The sequence below is a fragment of the Polypterus senegalus genome, chromosome 13 (assembly GCF_016835505.1).
Source record: "Polypterus senegalus isolate Bchr_013 chromosome 13, ASM1683550v1, whole genome shotgun sequence".
NCBI lineage: Eukaryota > Metazoa > Chordata > Cladistia > Polypteriformes > Polypteridae > Polypterus > Polypterus senegalus.
Window position 1 is genome coordinate 96,571,321 of NC_053166.1, and position 19,674 is coordinate 96,590,994.

General features: G+C 37.8%; 1 protein-coding gene and 1 long non-coding RNA gene across 4 annotated transcripts in view; one reads left to right on the forward strand and one right to left on the reverse strand.

The window, feature by feature from the left end:
* Nucleotides 1-4,340: 4,340 nt before the first annotated feature.
* Nucleotides 4,341-6,485, reverse strand: LOC120542495. 3 transcript variants are annotated; one of them, XR_005636192.1, is made up of 4 exons: nt 5,272-6,485; nt 5,015-5,162; nt 4,837-4,917; nt 4,341-4,620 (listed from the first exon to the last, which is right to left on the reverse strand). It is a non-coding gene; the product is annotated as an uncharacterized LOC120542495 (long non-coding RNA). The 3 variants fall into 3 exon arrangements; XR_005636193.1 differs by having other exon boundaries at nt 5,019-6,485; XR_005636191.1 differs by having other exon boundaries at nt 5,015-6,485.
* Nucleotides 6,486-6,987: 502 nt separating this feature from the next.
* hspbp1 (HSPA (heat shock 70kDa) binding protein, cytoplasmic cochaperone 1) overlaps nt 6,988-19,674 on the forward strand; it is a 97,403-nt gene continuing 84,716 nt past the window's right edge. Inside the window, exon 1 of the mRNA XM_039774669.1 lies at nt 6,988-7,120. The gene's annotated coding sequence lies outside the window, so the exon portion shown is untranslated. The remainder of the gene's footprint in view (nt 7,121-19,674) is intronic.

Consider the following 19,674-nt stretch of genomic DNA (forward strand, 5'->3'; position numbering starts at 1 on the left):
CGTGTTGGGATCCCAAAGAGGTTTTAACGGACCAAGGGACTCCTTTCACTCGGAGACGCTCAGGAAGTAGCCAAATTACTCCGAATAAAACATCTGAAAACGTCTGTCTATCATCCCCAAACTGACGGATTGGTAGAGCGTTTCAATCAAACTTTGAAACAGATGTTACGCAAGGTAGTTAACGAGGATGGAAGAAACTGGGATCAGTTGCTTCCTCTCGTTTTGTTTGCTTATCGGAAGTCCTCAGACCTCTACTGGTTTCTCTCCTTTGAATTATTATATGGAAGACAACCCAGAGGGCTTTTGGATATGTTAAAAGAAGGATGGGAAGAGGAGGTCCTCCCAACTTCAAATATTCTTGAATATATCGCAAATTCGCGATAGATTAGAGAAAATCAGACCTATTCTAAAAGAAAATTTGGAAAAGGCACAAGCAGCGCAGTCCGTTATTATAACCAAACACCACCATTCGAATTTGTCCCGGGTGATCGTGTAATGGTACTCGTCCCAACTTCTCATTCAAAGTTGTTAGCACATTGGCAAGGCCCTTATGAAATTAAAGAAAGAAAAGGTCTCGTTGATTATTTGGTTAAACAACCTAATCGGCGACCTACTGAACGAGTATATCATATTAATTTGCTGAAACCATGGAAGGACAGGGAACTGATCCCTCGTCCAATCAGCCTCGTTCTCTTTTATGTCATGTGCCCATCTTAATTTTGGCCCCGATTTGACATCAAACAACGACAAGATCTCGAGGCGGCTATCTTGTCTGTCCCTAAAGTTGTGGACGAGATACCGGACGTACTCGTTGATTGTTCACGATATTATTACTAACCCTGGAGTGATTGTCAGAGAGAGACCTTATAGGCTCCCGGAGGCAAAGAAAGCGTAAGTAGAGTTGGAAATTAGACGAATGCTAGAATTAGGGGTTATTGAGGAAGTCATAGCCCTTGGTCTAGTCCAATTGTCTTAGTTTCTAAACCTGATGGGTCGTGGAGGTTTTGTAATGACTTTCGACGACTTAATCAGGTCTCTAAATTTGATGCGTATCCCATGCCGCGGGTGGATGATTTACTTGATCGGTTGGGGAACGCTCAATTCCTAACTACTCTTGACATGACGAAAGGGTATTGGCAAATTCCCTTAGCGGACTCCAAAAGAAAAACGCTTTTAGTACACCCAGTGGACATTGGCAATACAGGGTCCTTCCTTTTGGCTTGCACGGGCACCAGCTACCTTCCAACGCCTGGTAGACACACTGCTAAGGCCCCACAATTCATATAGTGCTGCCTACCTAGATGATGTGGTCATTTATTCCAGCACGTGGAAGGATCATGTATGGCAGGTTAAAACAATACTCTCCAAGCTAGCATCTGCTGGTCTTGAATTAATCGAAGAAATGTTTTTGGATTAAGAGAAGCCAAATATTTGGGCTACCTAGTAGGAGGGGGTGTTGTTAAACCACAATGTTCCAAAATTGATGCCATTCTTAATTGGCCCCGTCCGATGACTAAGCGGCAGGTACAAGCATTTTTGGGATTGGCAGGTTACTATCGTGTTTTGTACCGCATTTCTCAGAAGTTGCTGCCCTTATCTAATTTAACAAGGAAACGAGCACCTTTAAAAGTGGTATGGGATATTTCGGTTGAGAAAGCATTCAGTGACTTAAATTTGGCCCTTACTTCAGCACCTGTTTTAAGATCTCCTGATTTTTCTGTTCCTTTCATCCTCCAGACCGACGCATCGGCCACAGGTTTGGGTGCCGTGCTGAGCCAATGCGTTGATGGTGCTGAACACCTGTTATGTACCTGAGCCGGAAACTGCTGGACCGGAGACCAAGTATGCTGCGTGGAGCGAGAAGCCTTGGCGATTAAGTGGGCTGTCACGTCTTTGAGGTACTACCTACTGGGGCGTGAGTTTACTCTGGTGACGGATCATGCTGCCTTACAGTGGATGTCCCTTCATCGGGAGTCTAACCCTCGCATCACTAGGTGGTTTTGAATCTTCAGCCTTATCGTTTCAGTGTCATTTATCGTAGAGGTTCCTTGCAGGCCAATGCAGATGCTCTCTCTCGTGTCCACGACCTCTCGGTGCAGGTCGCCCGACCCGAGGGTCTGGGCTGAGGGGGGGGTCATGTCACACATGTGCGATTAGGAGGCAGTCAAAGAGCCTAAAGGTGAGTGAAACATCGCGAGATAGAGGGTTGTCACGTGGTACTTACCTGAATCTCTTTTGCTCAACAGAAAACTTGAAGAAAAATAATTCCTCCACTTCCAGGATTCCAAAATGGCCGCATGACGTCACTTCCGCCCACCATGATGACGTCACTTCCGCTCCATCAATCCACCTCACTTCCGTCCCATCATGATGACGTTGTTTCCGGTTCCTGTTTTCAACGTCACTTCTTGCCAACCATTTCCTGTCCCATAATCCTTCTCTGTATAAAGTCGCCATTTTGACTGAAGAAATCTGTTCATTGTTTTGCTCTGAGACTTTGAATCGTTATTTTCTTTAATTGTCTGGACGACAATATATGGGGACGGTCCCCAAAACTTTGTTTTGTGTTGTGTAAGATTCTTTTAAAGAAGAATAACCATCACAGTGTATATATGTAGATATGTATGTATATGTATATATATGTTTATATATGTGTGTGTATATATGTAGATATATATGTATGTATATATGTGTATATGTATAGATATGTACAGTATATATATATATGTTTATGTGTGTGTGTGTAAATATATATATATATATATATATGACAACAACACTCATCACTCACAACAGTGACAAAACAATTACATTGACAATCAGGTTACGTTATTTTCAAAATGTTTCCTTTTCTTTTCATTGCTTCTTTAACACACTACTTCTCCTCTGCTGGTATTTTGCTAGTATATATATATATATATATATATATATATATATATATATATATATATATATATCACGGCATGGTGGCACAGTGGTTCGCTTCCCAGGTCCTCCCTGCGTGGAGTTTGCATGTTCTCCCATGTCTGTGTGGGTTTGCTCCTGGTGCTCTGGTTTCCTCCCACAATCCAAGGATATACAGGTGTGTGCTTGGTGTGTGTGTGCCCTGCCCAGGGTTTGTTTCCTGCCTTGCTCTCTGTTTTGGCTGGGGTTGGCTCCAGTAGACCCCCGTGACCCTGTAGTTAGGATATTGCGGGTTAGATAATGGATGGATATATATATAAAAACACAAACACACACTTAATGTCAAGACCGTAGAATAACAAGGTTCTAGCTGTGTTATTTAGAATACTGAGCTTCAAAAGTTTTGACCTCCATTTATCAAGAGTATTCAGTCCTTTTCCTTTAATTTTGTATATATATATATATATATATACATACACACACACAAGCTGCATTTTCAGTTAATGAAAATGCAAGTTTTATTGAAAATGTGACTCCTAAATAAAGAAAAGCAAGACCCTTATTGTTGTAGACTATGTCTGTAAGTAAACAGTAAAGTCTTGATCAGGATGCTCAGCTTCCAAGCTGTTTTATCCGGTGAGATTACCGGCGAGTCCAGCAAAGTGCCATTTGTAGATGGTGTTGATACAAGAGGAGGCTCTGCTCAAATCTATCAATTCTAGTTGTGTTAATACACGAGTTGTCTGGACCAGCACAAATTAAAACACTCTGTATTGTCACTACGAAAAACAAAATTTTATTAATAATAATTCAGTATAAATTGTACAACCATTTCAAGAAATATTTACAATTAACAATAAATGATGGGTCAGTTGAACTGAAAGAAAAATGTATCTTCTTTGTACATTCAAACAAACAGACTGATCGGGGAATATACTGAAGCACGGCCACTTATATATATATATATTTTTTTTATTATTATATTATAATATAAATAATAATAAAAGGGCGGCACGGTGGCGCAGTGGTAGCGCTGCTGCCTCGCAGTTAGGAGACTTGGGTTCGCTTCCCGGGTCCTCCCTGCGTGGAGTTTGCATGTTCTCCCGTGTCTGCGTGGGTTTCCTCCGGGCACTCCGGTTTCCTCCCACAATCCAAAGACATGCAGGTTAGGTGGATTGGCGATTCTAAATTGGCCCTAGTGTGTGCTTGGTGTGTTTGTGTGTTTCCTGCGGTGGGTTGGCACCCTGCCCAGGATTGGTTCCTGCCTTGTGCCCTGTGTTGGCTGGGATTGGCTCCAGCAGACCCCCGTGACCCTGTATTCGGATTCAGCAGGTTAGACGATGGATAATAATAAAATATATACATATATTCAAAAAAGTAATAAAACTGTACAATGCAGTTATAAAAATTAAAGAAAAAATGCAGATGACATGAATTGGCTAAAACAGATACACAAACAATTTCAAATATACAGAACTTAATCAACAAAGTGTCCTTTATTATTTACATCAATAGTTAAATCAAATAAACATAACTCTATTATGCACAGTCAGTTTAACAGTTAGAAATAAAAAGGCCAAAGACAAATAAAGCAAGTGACACGTTTTTTACAGGAGCGGCTGAGATGGAATCCCAAGTTGAGATGCCTTAGTGATGCCGTCTGTCCTCCTAAAACTCCAACAGTTGAAGCACGAGTGTGTCAAACTCTTCGCTCACCTTAAAAAAAAAAAAAAAAATTGCTTTTACCAATACTAAAGGTGTATTAATGCATATTTTAAATTTCACTTTAAAATATATTTACATTTATATGTATTTAGTTTATATTCTTGTCTAATTTCACTACAAGTAAAATGGTATTCTGATTAACAGAATGGTGCTGAAAATAAAAAGAAAGGACCGTCTGTTTCGAACACCACATGACGTCCCACTCACCGTCTGCTGATCCATCAATGAACAGACCTTCTGCCTCTGGTACAGAGATCCTCTCAACTGTTCCTCAAGCTTTAATGAGAGCTGATCACAAACACAGAATCAGAGAGGACATTACTCATAGAGACACTTCCTGTACTCACTAGAATGATGTGAACTCTGTCGATCTTTTCAAAAGTACCTACGGCTCTTGACAGCACTTCATCAGGTAATTGTAGAGGCCATCTGTCAGCTCCTCATCTTCTACTGTATAGAGGTCATTGCCCAGTGACCTTTAGGATCTTCATCATTTTTAAACCATTTGGATGACACCTTTTCAGATACAGCAGCTTGTTGGACAAGCAAATACAACAGTTTGGTGCTCTAAAGTTATCATAGCACTTTGCTACTAGATAAATTACAATAACAAAGTTTTACTTATTATCTGAACTAAGTTACCAGCAAGTGACCATCTGCTCCATGGCCCTTTATTATGAACTTCAACAGTTTTTCATGTTAAGTCCCCCTGGAGGTCCTGCTGATCTCTACTGCCTCATAAACCCAAGCCCCTTGTTCTCGAGTCAGCTGACCTACTTCAGCCACACAGCCAGTCTGCTCTCCTACACTGTGGACACACACAAATAAATACATCACATTGTCACATGTAATATTTGTTTTGTGCAAGCTATCTGGTTTTGGTCTGAACACTCCTGTTTTCTCATAAAAGTGGACACATTGGAATAGAGTTCAAACTGTGAGAATTCCTCTGTGTTCACTACAAAAACTCTCTTCATGGTTATCTCAATAGCTTTTTAGAATACATCAATTATTTCAGAGTATTATGAATACTCCAATCTGGATACTACCTAAAGTAATATGCAAGTCACAGGCACGTCATCCTAAGATAAAATGGATAAATACAGTGCTCTCCACTATTGTCACCCCTTGTAAAAATTTGTAAGAAGGTTTAGAAAAAAAATTCCTGTTTGCAGAAGAAATGTCACCTTGCACTGAAAAACTTAGAAACATGTGACTTTTAATTGAAACAATTTCATTCAAAGAACAACAAAGCCCTAATCAAGAAATGAATATTTTTAAAATTAACTTTAACTAATTAAATAAATTTTTATAAGGGGTGTCATTAATAGTGGAGGGCACATTATATGAATGCCACAATTTATGCATGAAAAAAAAATATTATCAGCATCTTTAAAAGACGGACAGTAAAGTAGAATGTTGAATTTCCATGAAATACTATTAAAATTGACGGTACAAAAACATGGCAGATTATTTGGTATTACAATTTAGACACATTACTCCAACATAAGGAACTAAACTGAAAAGAAAAAAGGTAATATCGTGCACCACTGTAGTCAATCTGAACTTTGTCAAAAGCCTGCTTCATGACAGTATAACTGATCGAGCGTTTCCTAGATGCTTGCACAAGTTTTTTCGTTTTCCATGCACAGTCAAGGAGTTCTCGTGAAACTTGTCTTGTGGAATTTGAAGAGCTGCCGGTACCGGTCCACTTCAAGCACTGAATTTAAATCAATTACTACACCGAAAATGATTATTTATACAAACGTAAAGGTTCACGGTACAAACATAACCATACAACACAAAGTTGTTAAAAATACGAAAAAAACTGCAACTTTCAAACGTTTACATTTCGAAGCACGCTTACTTCCTTTGTCAAAAATACGAGCAATTAATTTCGTCGCTTCTTCTTTTGTCTAATGGGGTTTCAACGCCACTTAATAAAGTTTCGTCGCTTGGTATAACTGCAGATTTTTTAAAATGAAACTATATTAGTCGTAACCTCAAAGAGGTAGGGATCAGGAACTGTGAAACGTTTGGTTAAAGTTACACTTGATAGACAACTTCAAACGTTGATATTTGGACAGGTGAGTTTTTGATTGTCATAGAGTAACAACAATCTCATTCGTTGAAATTCTGAATTAGCCAATACTATCCACTTACATTTACAGTTATCCCGCCTTCAGATCCGCTTATAATGTCTCCGGTCTGCTGCAATATTTACTTGCCGCAAAGGGCATGATGCGAGTGACGTTGGGAAAGGGCGTTTCAATATTCGCGTCATTACGTGGAGCGCGCAGTCAAGGTTGGGTGGGACTATGACTGTAATTGGACGGCAAAGTGCCTGTCAAATCTGAGAACCCAGCCTATTTGCAGCAAAGCATGCGTTGTGGTCTTTCAAGCGTCCAAGATGGCGACGTCCATGGAGTAATGTAAGCGTGATTTCTGGAATATTCACCGAAGACAGGAAAGGAATACCAGCAGTGTCGAGGTATATAGATTTAAGATTATTAGTCAATTCACAGAAATTAAGATTAACTACAGATAAATCGCAACTACACCGTTCATGTTACGTTAACTCGTCCTTAACGCGCATGAAGTTAAGTTTTGTTTATACGTGAAACATGTATGTCAAATCTTTCATCGTCAGGGCTTGTAATTATGTTGCGCAAAAACGTTTTTAATCATTAAAAGTTGCCTTGCTTGGCTACCATTGATCACAATTGGGATGTAGTACAGCAGGATGGGTGTTAGGTTCTCACTGTTGTGGATCTGTGTAAGGAATTTTTCAACAGTTTTGATCCAGTAGGACCTGTGCCAACAGATTAGAAGGAGCACCTGCCAATAGGCAGTTACAGTTGTTGATTCCGCATGTAACACACGCATGGATAACTTTTTCAGCATCTGAAAAGGAGAGGAATGAGTGAATATAGGGTATTTTATGAAGGTGGAATGTGGAAGATGAAAAATTTCTTAGGTAGAAGAAGAAAGGGAGTAACGTAATCACAAATTACACCAAGATTCCTTGAAGTTGAAGGAGGTCTAATTATATAATCCCCAAGTAATTAAAAAAAGTTAATTCTCTTCTGTTACAGTTTAATTTTAAAGAGTAGAGTTCCATCCAGGTTTAAATTTCAGTGAGGCAGGTGAAGGTGTAAGGTGAAAAAATTCTGAAAATTTTCATTTTAATACTGAAACAGATTGAAGTATTATCCACATAAATATGACGACCCAGTCCAAAACTATGAATAATATGACCAAGGTGGATGCATGTAGATGCAGAACAGGAGAGGGTCGAGGACAAACCCTCGAGGAACCCCCTGTGTGTCTGTTGCCAAAATGAACAGATATGGCTTAAACTACTGGAGGGCAGTGCTAGAGATACCCACAATGTTCTCTATTTTGGATGGTAGAACTGTAATGCTCGACAGTGTCACATGCTGCCCTAATGTTTAACAGAATTAAAATACAGATTTGCACAGAGTCTGCTACCTTATGCAAATATTTAGTTACTTTAAGCAGAGCAGTTTCACAGCTTTTCTCTGCTTTGAAACCAGACTGAAAGGGTTTCATTAGATTTTAAGTTAAGTAACTAGTGAGGTGGCAGACTGCTACATGCTCAAGAACTTTAAACAGAAACGATGATTCAAGTACGACTATACCTGACTGGGTATGTCATAGATTGTTATTCACTGTACTGGGCAATCACTCTATGTTATTTGGAATGCTGTATTAATGCTTTATCAGAACAAACCCTAGTCCATGTGAGCTGCACATTTTATTCTGCAGTTTCAGCTCATAGTTTTTTCTTAATTCCATAACTGTAAAAATAACATTTTAGTAGAATTCCAGAGTGTCCCATTTTACAGAGTATATTTATCTATCCATCTGTTTTGTATGACTGGGCCAATCCTTGGCAGCATTGGGTGCAAAGATACACACTCACAGTGACTGTAAGTGAAATGAATAAGTCGGTGTGTACATACAGTAGTGAAATGGTTCCAGTCTTGCTTGGACTGTTGCCAGTATAGTTGCTAATAATGCTTGCAACGCTGAACCAAGTAGATTAAAGGGACAGATGATTAATTTGAGATCTTAGACTAACAATGTAGCAGAGAAATGATCAGTACAACATTAGTTCTGCTGTAGTATCACTGCAAAGACACAAGGTGATGAAATAACCACAATGTAGGGCAGGGTAATATAGCTGGTAAAAATAAAAAAGTGAAAAGTAAGAACCCCTAGTGAAATGTTTGTTCTTTTTTTAATATATATATATATAACAACAACAACAACATTTATTTATATAGCACATTTTCATACAAACAGTAGCTCAAAGTGCTTTGCATAATAAATAATAGAAAAATAAAAGACACAATAAGAAAACAAAATAAATCAACATTAATTAACATCAAATAAGAGTCAGGTTCAATGGCCAGGGGGGACAGAAAAAACAAAAAAACTCCAGATGGCTGGAGAAAAAAATAAAATCTGTAGGGATTCCAGACCATGAGACCGCCCAGTCCCCTCTGGGCATTCTACCTAACATAAAAGAAACAGTCCTCTTTGGATTTAGGGTTCTCGCGGAAGGGCTTGATGATGGTGATGGTCACGTAGAGTTCTGCCTTTAAATCCATCCATCGTTATTGGGGCATCATGAAGCTTTGAGTAGGTGGAGGTGGCGCAGGCCACCACCACAAAGAAACCAGAAAAAGAAACAGAAAAGAGAGTAGGGGTCAGTACGGATTTTAGAGCCACCATGAGTAGTTATTATAAGGAAATTGAACATACAGAGTATCAGGATTAAGTTAAATTAAATTAAATTGAAGTTATAGAAAGGCCATGTTAAAATTATATGTTTTCAGCAGTGTTTTAAACTGCTCTACTGTATTAGCCTGGCGAATTCCTATTGGCAGGCTATTCCAGATTTTAGGTGCATAACAGCAGAAGGCCACCTCACCACTTCTTTTAAGTTTTGTTCTTGGAATTCTAAGGAGACACTCATTTGAGGATCTGAGGTTACGATTTGGAATATAAGGTGTCAGACATTCCGATATATAAGATGGGGCGAGATTATTTAAGGCTTTATAAACCATAAGCAGAATTTTAAAGTCAATCCTGAATGACACAGGTAACCAATGTAGTGACATCAAAACTGTAGTAATGTGTTCAGATTTTCTTTTCCTAGTTAGGATTCTAGCAGCTGCATTCTGCACTCATTGCAAGTGATTTATGTCTTTTTTGGGTAGTCCTGAGAGGAGTGCGTTACAGTAATCTAGTCGACTGAAAACAAACACGTGAATAAATTTCTCAGCATCTTTCAGTGATATAAGAGGTCTAACTTTACTTATGTTTATATAGATATGTCAAGGCTGGAAGTTGACTTTGCAATAATTTATTCAACATAAATTGAACAGATGTGCCATTTCCATCTATGGAAAAAGTGCATTCATGGCTGCAAACCTGGTATTATCAGAAACAACCTCAAGTTGGCATTTCCTAAAATTAACTGTCTGCCTGTCCCAGGCATGTTGATGTGATTTAGATTCTGGCTTTTATTTGGCCATTATATAACCTTCTATTTTGTTCTCTTCAGCCATTCCTTGATGAATTTACTGGTTTCTTTATGGTCATTGTCATATTGCAAGGTCCACTTTCTGCTGAGCGTTGTTCTTCTGGCAGATGACTTCACTTTAACCTTAAGCACCCTATGTGACATCCATCCATCCTTCCATTATCCAGCCTGCTACATGCTAACATAGGGTCATGGGGGACTGCTACAGCCAATCCCAGCCAATACAGGCCGCAAGGCAGGAACAAACCATGGGCAGGGCGCCACCCCACCGCAGGGCACACACACACCCACACACCAAGCACACACTAGGGACAATTTAGGATCGCCAGTTAATCAGTCATTTTCTAACCCGTTTAGCCCTGAACAGGGTCGCAGGGGTCTACTGAAGCCCATCCCTGAATAGGGCACAAGGCAGGAGCAAACCCTGGACAGGGCACCAGTTCATCACAGGACAAAAGAACACACACACACAAAGACACACATAAACACACATCCACCAACGTCACTGTAGGACCAATTTCAGGATGACCAATTCACCTAACCTGCATATCTTTGGACTGTTGGAGGAAACCGTAGCACCCGGAGGAAACCCTTGCAGACATGGGGAGAAGATGCAAACTCCACGCAGGCAGGGCACAGAAAGCGAACCCAGGTCTCCTTACTGTGAGGCAGCAGCGCTACCACTGCGCCACTGTGCCACCATCCTATGTGACATAGTGTCTCTTTTTTTGGAAATACAGATATTTAGTTTCTTACACCTATGCGATCATTCAAAACAAGTATTGCAGTTACAGTTAAATAAAAAAAAAAATTATACACAATGTGCATAATGTGGTGGTGCAGTGGTAGCATTGCTGCCTCGCTGTAAGGAGACCAGGGTTTGTGTCCCGGGTCTTCCCCGCATGGAGTTTGCATGTTCTGCCTGGGTTCCCTCTGGGTTCTCCGATTTCCTCCCACAGTCCAAAGACATGCAGGTTTGGTGAATTGGTCATCCTGAAATTGGCCCTACAGTGTGGTTGGTGGATGTGTGTTTGTGTGTCTTTGTGTGTGTATGTGTGTTCTTTTGTCCTGTGATGAACTGGTGCCCTGTCCAGGGTTTGTTCTTGCCTTGTGCCCTGTCCGGGGATGGGCTTCAGTAGACCCCTGCGACCCTGTTCAGGGCTAAACGGGTTAGAAAATGACTGATTAACTTTTATATACAATGCTTGAAATGTAAAACTGTATGCTGCAATGATTCAGAGTTGTACTAAAAGTACTATTTACAAGTTAAGTGTAGCATTGAGCCCTTCATCTAACATGCCAGTCTCATTAAAGTCAAAGCTGTAATCTGAATCTGATTCAAGGTTTCTCTGTAACAGCATGTAAAGATGAGCTGTCATAGAAGCCATTCGTTTCCTGAATTTTTTGCACAGGTGTAATATGTCATATAAATGACCAGTCATAGACAAATATACATCATGAGAATGGGATGAAACTTGGCTGTCCAATGGTAATTAGCTTTTTGCTGTTTGGGGCTTGACTTAGATAAATAAGGTATTTGATTAAAGCAGATTCACTCAGTTGAAACACAGTGATTATCTTGGGGTTATGTGAGTGCACATTGCATATTTTAATGACGAAAAAGAGCAGACAACATGAAACTTATGATTTATTTAAAAGGAGACACTCTTGGGTATGAAAAAAAAAAACATTATTCTTTTTGATTAACTTGTGGGTTTACAGCAACATATATAAACAACTTTGAAATATGTCTTTGTCCCACCGGTGTGACACTTCATGCATAAGAGGCTACAAAATAAGGTTTGTTCAAAATCCTCTAATCATGTTCTAATCAGATGCGCCTGATCTGGCGCATCTACGTTTAATTTGACGTATTTGGAGTAGTGATAAATGTAGGAGAATGCTTATATTTTCCTCAAGCAAAATTTGCACTTATGTTTATTTAAATTATACAGTGGACTACAAAATGTAAACGCGTTGTTAAGTTTGTTATACCATGATATGTATTCATGTTATAAAAGAATTAACCTTTCAAATAGTGTACATATATATTTCTTTACATGGCTGTAATATCTCAGTAGTTTTAAGCATTTTGCCAATATGCAGTACATTCAGGTTCATAAGTATTTTAATATTGACGTTATTTTCATGGTTTTGGCTCTGTACACCACCAAAGTGGATTTGAAACAAAGTAATCAAGATGTGATTGAAGTATAGACATTCATCTTTAATTCAAGGGATTTAACAAAAATATTGTATCAGCTGTTTAGAAAAGAGAGACATTTTTATATATGGTTCCCTTATTTTCAAGGGCTCATATGTATTTGGTCAAACTAACATAATAAATATAATGATCATTTTCATTATTTGGTTGAACGTCCTTTACATTCAATGACTGCCTGAAGTCTGGAAACCAGGCCATTTTCAAGTGCTGGTTTTCCATCCTAGTGGTGCTTTGTTTCGCTATCCCCGGGGCAAACAACTAAACCCCGAGTTAAGGCACGATTAGAAAACCGCTAGTGTAAAGCAGTTCAATATCTAAAATCTATCGGGCAACGTGACCAACGCTCGTCCTTTTATTGACCCCCACCACCAGTCCCAGCTTAGCATTAACCACATGCCATATCACCAAATGAAGAAGCAAAAGAACAAATATATTATTTTACATATATAAAGAAAAACAAACAAACAAATAAATACATAACAATTGAAACCCCCCTCTCTGGTTTAAACATGCAATGTTCATAAATAAGAAAAACCAGACTGTCCAAATGGGTTTACTGTCCTTATTGTTCAGGGCAAAGAGAAACCCTACTGGAATACGCCGGCCGTCGAGCCGATAACAACAAAGTTTAATCCTACCGGTCCAAGATATTTGTTAGCGAAATCAAAGAAAAAGAGTCCGTCTTCAGAGACGCGTCTCCCTTGTGTCGCTGAGTCTTCAAAAAAAAAAAAGAACTTGTTCCAGTAGATTCTTTTCTTGGCGCTACCTTGTCACTTCTCTTTGCTCCACCACAAGATGTCTTCCTTTCCCCCCTTCTTTTCCGGTTTTCAACACCAACCGCTCTGACCAAGTTATGACCTCCCCTGTAAAGGTGTATTTACAGCATCCTTCTTCCGTGCAATGCACCCAAAGAGGCAGCAACCGCCCACAGAATAATAACACATGTGGCATCCACTACAGCTTTGCCAGTACTTTTGCTGCAGCAGTCTTCAGTTACTGCTTGTTTGTTGGACTTTCTGCTCTCAGTTTTGTCTTCAACAAGTGAAATGCATGTCCAACTGGGTTGAGGTCTTTTGGCATTTGAGGAATATTCCACTACTTTGCATTGAAAAATTTTTAGTTTGATTTCACAGTATGTTTTACCTCCTTAATCATCTGTACTCTGAAGTATTGCCCTATCAGTTTTGAAGCATTTGGCTGAATCTGAGCAGATAGTGTAGCCCTATACCTGGGGTTGGCAACCCATGGCTCTGGAGCAGCATGCGACTCTTCAGACCCTCAGCAATGGCTCTCTGTAGCTTTGAACAAATATGACATGAAAATAAATAATGGTTATTTTCTATATTTATTCATCTTTTTTTTCACATTCGTTTTCATACGGAACCCTTCTTAATTTTTTTGGAAATAAATAAAAAAAAAAAGGTTTTATTATTTCGTCCTCTAAAGTATGTGTCACATCCTATGTAGGCACACTTCTAGGCACTTTTCCATGCAGTTGACTAATATGCAGCTCTGACCCCACTTGGTAAATTATCATGGATTAATACAAGAAAAGTGTTGGAAGAAAATATTGTTTAACACTAGAATCCCTGAAGCCTACGAAAAACGTTGTAATGCTGGGCCGCCTTAAATTACTTTGCGCTTCTTTTTCAGCATGTTTGTTTTGCACATGTGTCAATTAGCGCAAGCAGCCTGCAATCCCATCTCCCACCGACTTAGCTAAAGTTCTCTTAGCTTAAGTCACATTATGTGGGAGAGAGGTATCTGGAATTGTATAGGGTAAATAATATATTGTTATTTGGAATACATATCATGTGTGTTCCTTGTCTACAAACATGTGGGAAAATGTAGGATGACAGAAAAAACAAGGCAAGAAATATTGAACACATAACTAAAACCGAAACTTTTACATGTTATAGTAAAAATTTATAAAATGTTGACGTGAAATGTATAATGTGTGAAGGCTAAAGTTCAAATATCAAATACTTTTACAAAAGGTATAACAAAACAAATGTGCCTTTATTCAAGAATATAACCAAAGAGAATGTTGCTCTCAGTATGTAAAAACCGAAGTCCATTTATTAACTGCATGGGTGATTTAGAGGTAAGAATGACTTATCTCAAAATCAAGTGGTTGTAGGTTTGATCCCAGGTCTTCTCACATTTTCGGTTTTGAGTAGTGAGCTGCTATTATTACTATTATCTAATAAAAACATACATTTGATTTGAGTCCATAACACCAGTTGTAAATTTTTTCTACTTGCAAAGGTTAATGTTTTTTTTTTAATTTAATTTTATTCTTTCAGTTACATTCATGTGGTACAACAAACTTGGTTCTCCCTCTCTGAGTTGATGTCGTTTATCTCCATTCTTTTCAATAAAGCAGCAATAAACACTGTTGGTGCAGTGGTTGATGCCTGGACAAAAGTATTTTGTTGTACCGGCAATTAAAGCTACGATGCCACATGACCACTATCAGACTATCATGCTGAATTCATTCTTTGACAACAAAGACCCCTGTGCAGAACGTGTGAAAACGACACATTTGCATGTACATGTGTAATGCCACTCCTTATTTAGGAAAAAATACTAGTCGTCCTACGGGAGAAGGACTTTCTCAGACTGTGATCGTAAAGCCGTTTCTGGACATAGGCAGAACCATAACATCAGTCAACTTCATTACGTTGCCTTTGCTGCCTAATAAACTGCTGCACTGCAACATAACTCTGCTTGGCACCATAAAATGGGGCACGAACTTCCACCTGTAGCTGAAGTCAATTCAGTATGCATGCGATTCTCCACGCTAGTGTTTAGATCAGGCAGTGCCATGCTGATGGTGTATGTAACCCAAAAGAAGTTTGTCTGCCTTTCCAGTACCATGCACCATAACGGAAAGATTGTTTTTTACTTTCTTGTGTACGAAGTGTAGTGTAAGTTTTGTAATCATCCAAAGATTCTTTGTTAAGATTTTGATAAATCTCAACATTTTAGACCTCCCTGACTTTAATGTATACGAAGTATAAGGAAAGTATTGGAATTAGAATTTTTGGAATTATGTCTGTGTGTCTATCTATCTGTAAACACGATAACTTGAGAACGCTTTCACTTAGGTCAACCAAATTTTGCATACAAGTATTAGGTACAAAATGTAGATTTGTATCAACTTTTGAGCTTTTTCTGCTAACCAAAAGTGTTACATTATCTTTTATTCATGCAGGTGCAGTGTCCGATTTATTCAACTTTACTTTTATAATAATTGTTAAATATATTATTAATTTGATTTGTTGTTGATGGTTCTTTAATATATATAATAAAAAAAATATAATTATTGTCTTGATGTTTACTCCTCCACTATCCATCCCCATACCTGTGTATATGAGAAAGTCTAGGGGAGACCTCTGCTGATTTTTTTTTTTTTTGTAAGAAATCATGTTCAAATAACATAGTGTTTTCAAATAATTGCGTTTTCATGCATGGATGTGTTTGTGCGTGCATGAGAGAGGCAGAGCCAGATTTGATATCATTCAAGTGGTTACTGGAATATAAAATAAACCCTTTGGCAAAGATATAACAAAGCAAGTGTGCTTTTATTCAAGAATAAAATTGAATTAAAAAAAACAAGTAACAAGATACCAAGAACACATGATTCACCAGTGTTTGTGTGTCTACTTATATCCCTTCAACGATATCTTTTACAAGTAGCAAAACTTTAGACCAGCTGTTACAGACTCTTAAGTAAATGTTTGTTTTTATTATATAATAGTAATAATAACAGCAACTCAGTACTTAAATTGGTAAATGTGGGGAAGACTTGAGATCTAACCCGCAACCTCTTTATTTAGAAACAGCCATTATTACTCTACACCAACCAAGCAATTGATATTTGGGCTTCTGTTTTTACATATTGACAGCAACATGTAAACTGAATAATTTCTTTTTTTCTTTGGTTATATTCTTCAATAAAGGCACACTTGTTTTGTTATACCTTTTGTGAAAGTGTTTATTTGATGTTTGGACTTCAGTCTTCACACATTAATTTGTACTATAACATGAAAAAAAATTCTGTTTAGTTACGTGTTCAGCATTTCTTGCCTCACATACATTTACCCAGATCGTTGTAGACACAGAACACACATGAAATGTATGTATTCTATTCTATGCTAAATAACGATATATTATTTACCCTGTACAATGGTAGGTACCTCACACCAAGCTAAAAAGACTTGAGCTGGTAGAACTTCAGCTGCATCGGTGGAGGGGATAGGATAGCAGGCTGCTTGCTGGTTGTGCTGATTGACACATCTGCAAAACAAAATCGCTGATGAAGAGGTGCAAAGAAATTGAAGGTGGCCCAGAATTACAACTTTTTTTGTAGGCTTCAGGGATTCTAGTGTTAATTCTGTGTGGACAGATTTGTTTGCTTTCACTGCCAGTGATGCTGGCTTACCTGTATATTTGGTATGTGGCGAGAAATTACCAAACAACCAAGAATCTAACGTTAAAAGACATTTCCATAACAAGCACACAGTATTTGCTGAAAAATACCAAGCTGAAGTGGATCAGGTCTCCAAACTCAACTACTGCTGCTAGTTTTGTGGCAGCTGAAGAGATAGTAAGGCGTGGGAAGCTGTTTGCAGATGGAGAATACATGAATTGCAGATGGGCACTCTCACTCAAGAGAAAAGAAGGGGAGATATTGCAAACCTCCCCAAACCCAACAAACTACTGTTTGAATTATGGAATACCATTCTTGGCATGAACTTAAACATGAAAAAGTATGCATTTGGAGTCTTGTCCATATTTGGATCAATATACTTAAGCAAGCACATTTTCTTTAGCATGAACTACATAAAATCAAAATACTGTATCTGCCTAACAGATGACAGTCTGCAGTCCTGTGTGAAGATCAAAGTCACATCTTACAGCGCCCGATATAGAGAAGTTCTCCAGTGAAGTTCAGCAACAGAAATCACATTAAACTATCATTTATTTGCCTGTTGTTTTGCAATAACATTTGTTTTAGACCCTGAGCTGATGTGATTGTGTTTTGTGTTCAGGTGCAATGGATAATTATTGTTTGTGGCTGAGGAAAAAAAAATAAAAGATAATGTCATCACACTGAAATGGTATCGTCATAATTGTACAGACTACAAACTGGACTCTTTTATGTTTATTCTTTTTATTAGGCTTCGCCTATATGTTTTATTTACTTCAAAGTGTGCTACTTCTTGTTGTATTTATTTTCCTCAAATATGGGAAGGACTCAAATAGGTCTGCTCAGCTTTGTGTTTAATTTATTTCAAAGAAGGCCTGCACATGAAAGTGCATTTTTTTCCTTCTCATAAGAGTTGAATATTTGATGTTATCCTTTGTCCTTTATAAGAAAATGTCAAGAATGTTCTGTGTTTCTGTAATTTCATAAATACACTGTGATAGTTTTTTATATACAGTATAACTATTTATAAAATTCTATAAACTGTTAACTTTATTTTATAGGTGAAATGGGTTTTGCAGCTCCAGATGAATTTCATTTGTTGGGTAAGGGGGCAAGTATGGCTCTGTTCATCATAAAGGTTGCCCTGCCCTATACACTTCAGAATTCATCCTGCTACTTCTGCCAGCAGTTATATCATCAATAAACACTAGTGACTGACTTCCATTTGCAACCATGCATGATCATGCTATAAAACTGCCTCCACCACAGATGATGTGGTATGCATTGGATCATGAGCCACTTCTTCTCTTCTCCACAGTCCTCTCTTTACAACATTCTGGTGTATATTTATCTTAATGTACTTTGTCAAAAGCAAATACTAGTGACATCATTCGCAGGCATGCATGGTCATGCATAAAACTGATTCTACTGTGTTTCACAGAGGATGTTTTATTTATCAGATCTTGAGGCATTTCTTCATACTCTTTCCAACATTCTGAAATATATTGATCTTTGTTTCCTTTGTCCAAAGAAAATCGTTCCAGAGTTGGACAGGCCTTTAAGAATGTTTCCTGACAAAGTCTAATCTGCTTTTCCTATGCTTGAGCTTTACCAATTGTTTGCACTTTATTGTAAACCTTCTGTCTTTACTTTCATTAATTCTTCTCTTGATTGTAGACTTTGGTAATGATAGTTCTACCTCCCAGAGACTGTTCTTGGTAGGGATGCTCTAATCAGTTTTTTTTAAGGTTGATAACCGATTACTGATTTTCATGTTCATGTTTTCAATCAATTCTAATTATTTTTTTACTTTTTAATTTTTTTTCCTTTATCCGTTTTAAAACCTTTTACACTGAGATCCTGCATAACCGATGCATTTTAGCCTTATGCTCTATATTAAAGTGTATTTTTATAATTAAACTATAGACCACGGGTGTTAAGTTTTCATTTTTTTTTTATTAACAAAGTTAAATTCTGTAGGCTTATTGTTCAGTGACAATAAAATGCTAAAAGAAATAAAATGTCCTTAAAATACATACTTTAATAAAATATGTATTCATAATACATATGGCATAAAAAATTAAAATGCCTCTCATAATTGCAGGCTGTCATTGTTTCATTTTTTTTCTGTAATCTACCTATGGCTTAACTAAAAAAAAGTAGTTTTCACCATTTCTCTAACAACAAATTTGTATATTTATTCTCACACAACCAATTAATTGATATTGACAAATAAACACTGCTTAAATGTAAATATACATGCACTTGTCAGTTTTAATCATTAATTGCACTACAGTTTTTTGCTGTTAAAATGTACGTTTAATATGTTTATACTGGTGTGTTTTTTTTTTTTTTCCTTCAGTGTTTCAGCTAGACATAATTCTTGAGATGTACTTATAAAATATGGATTACAATTTTATTTATTTAGTACTTGTTTCTTACCAAAATACAAATAATAAGCATAGTACAAATCTTCAAAAAAAAGCCTATTGTTTACCAAGCATCAATTTCAAATTCGTATTTATCTCCCTCCCCATTCTAAGTGAGGAAATGCGGCTTCACCTAGAAAGCATTAGGGAAAGATGCCTTATTTTAGGAGTGTGTTATAGACCACCCAATGAAAACAGTAATTTCAACATACATCTTTTTAGGAATATTAAACAGGCAAGTTTAGAGGGGGATATTATAGTCATGGGGGTCTTTTAATTATCCGAATATTAACTGGGATAACCTTGCAAATGGTGGAGCACAAGAGTAGGAGTTTTTAGAAGTAATCAGTTTTTGTTTTTTTAGCACAGTATGTTAAAGCAC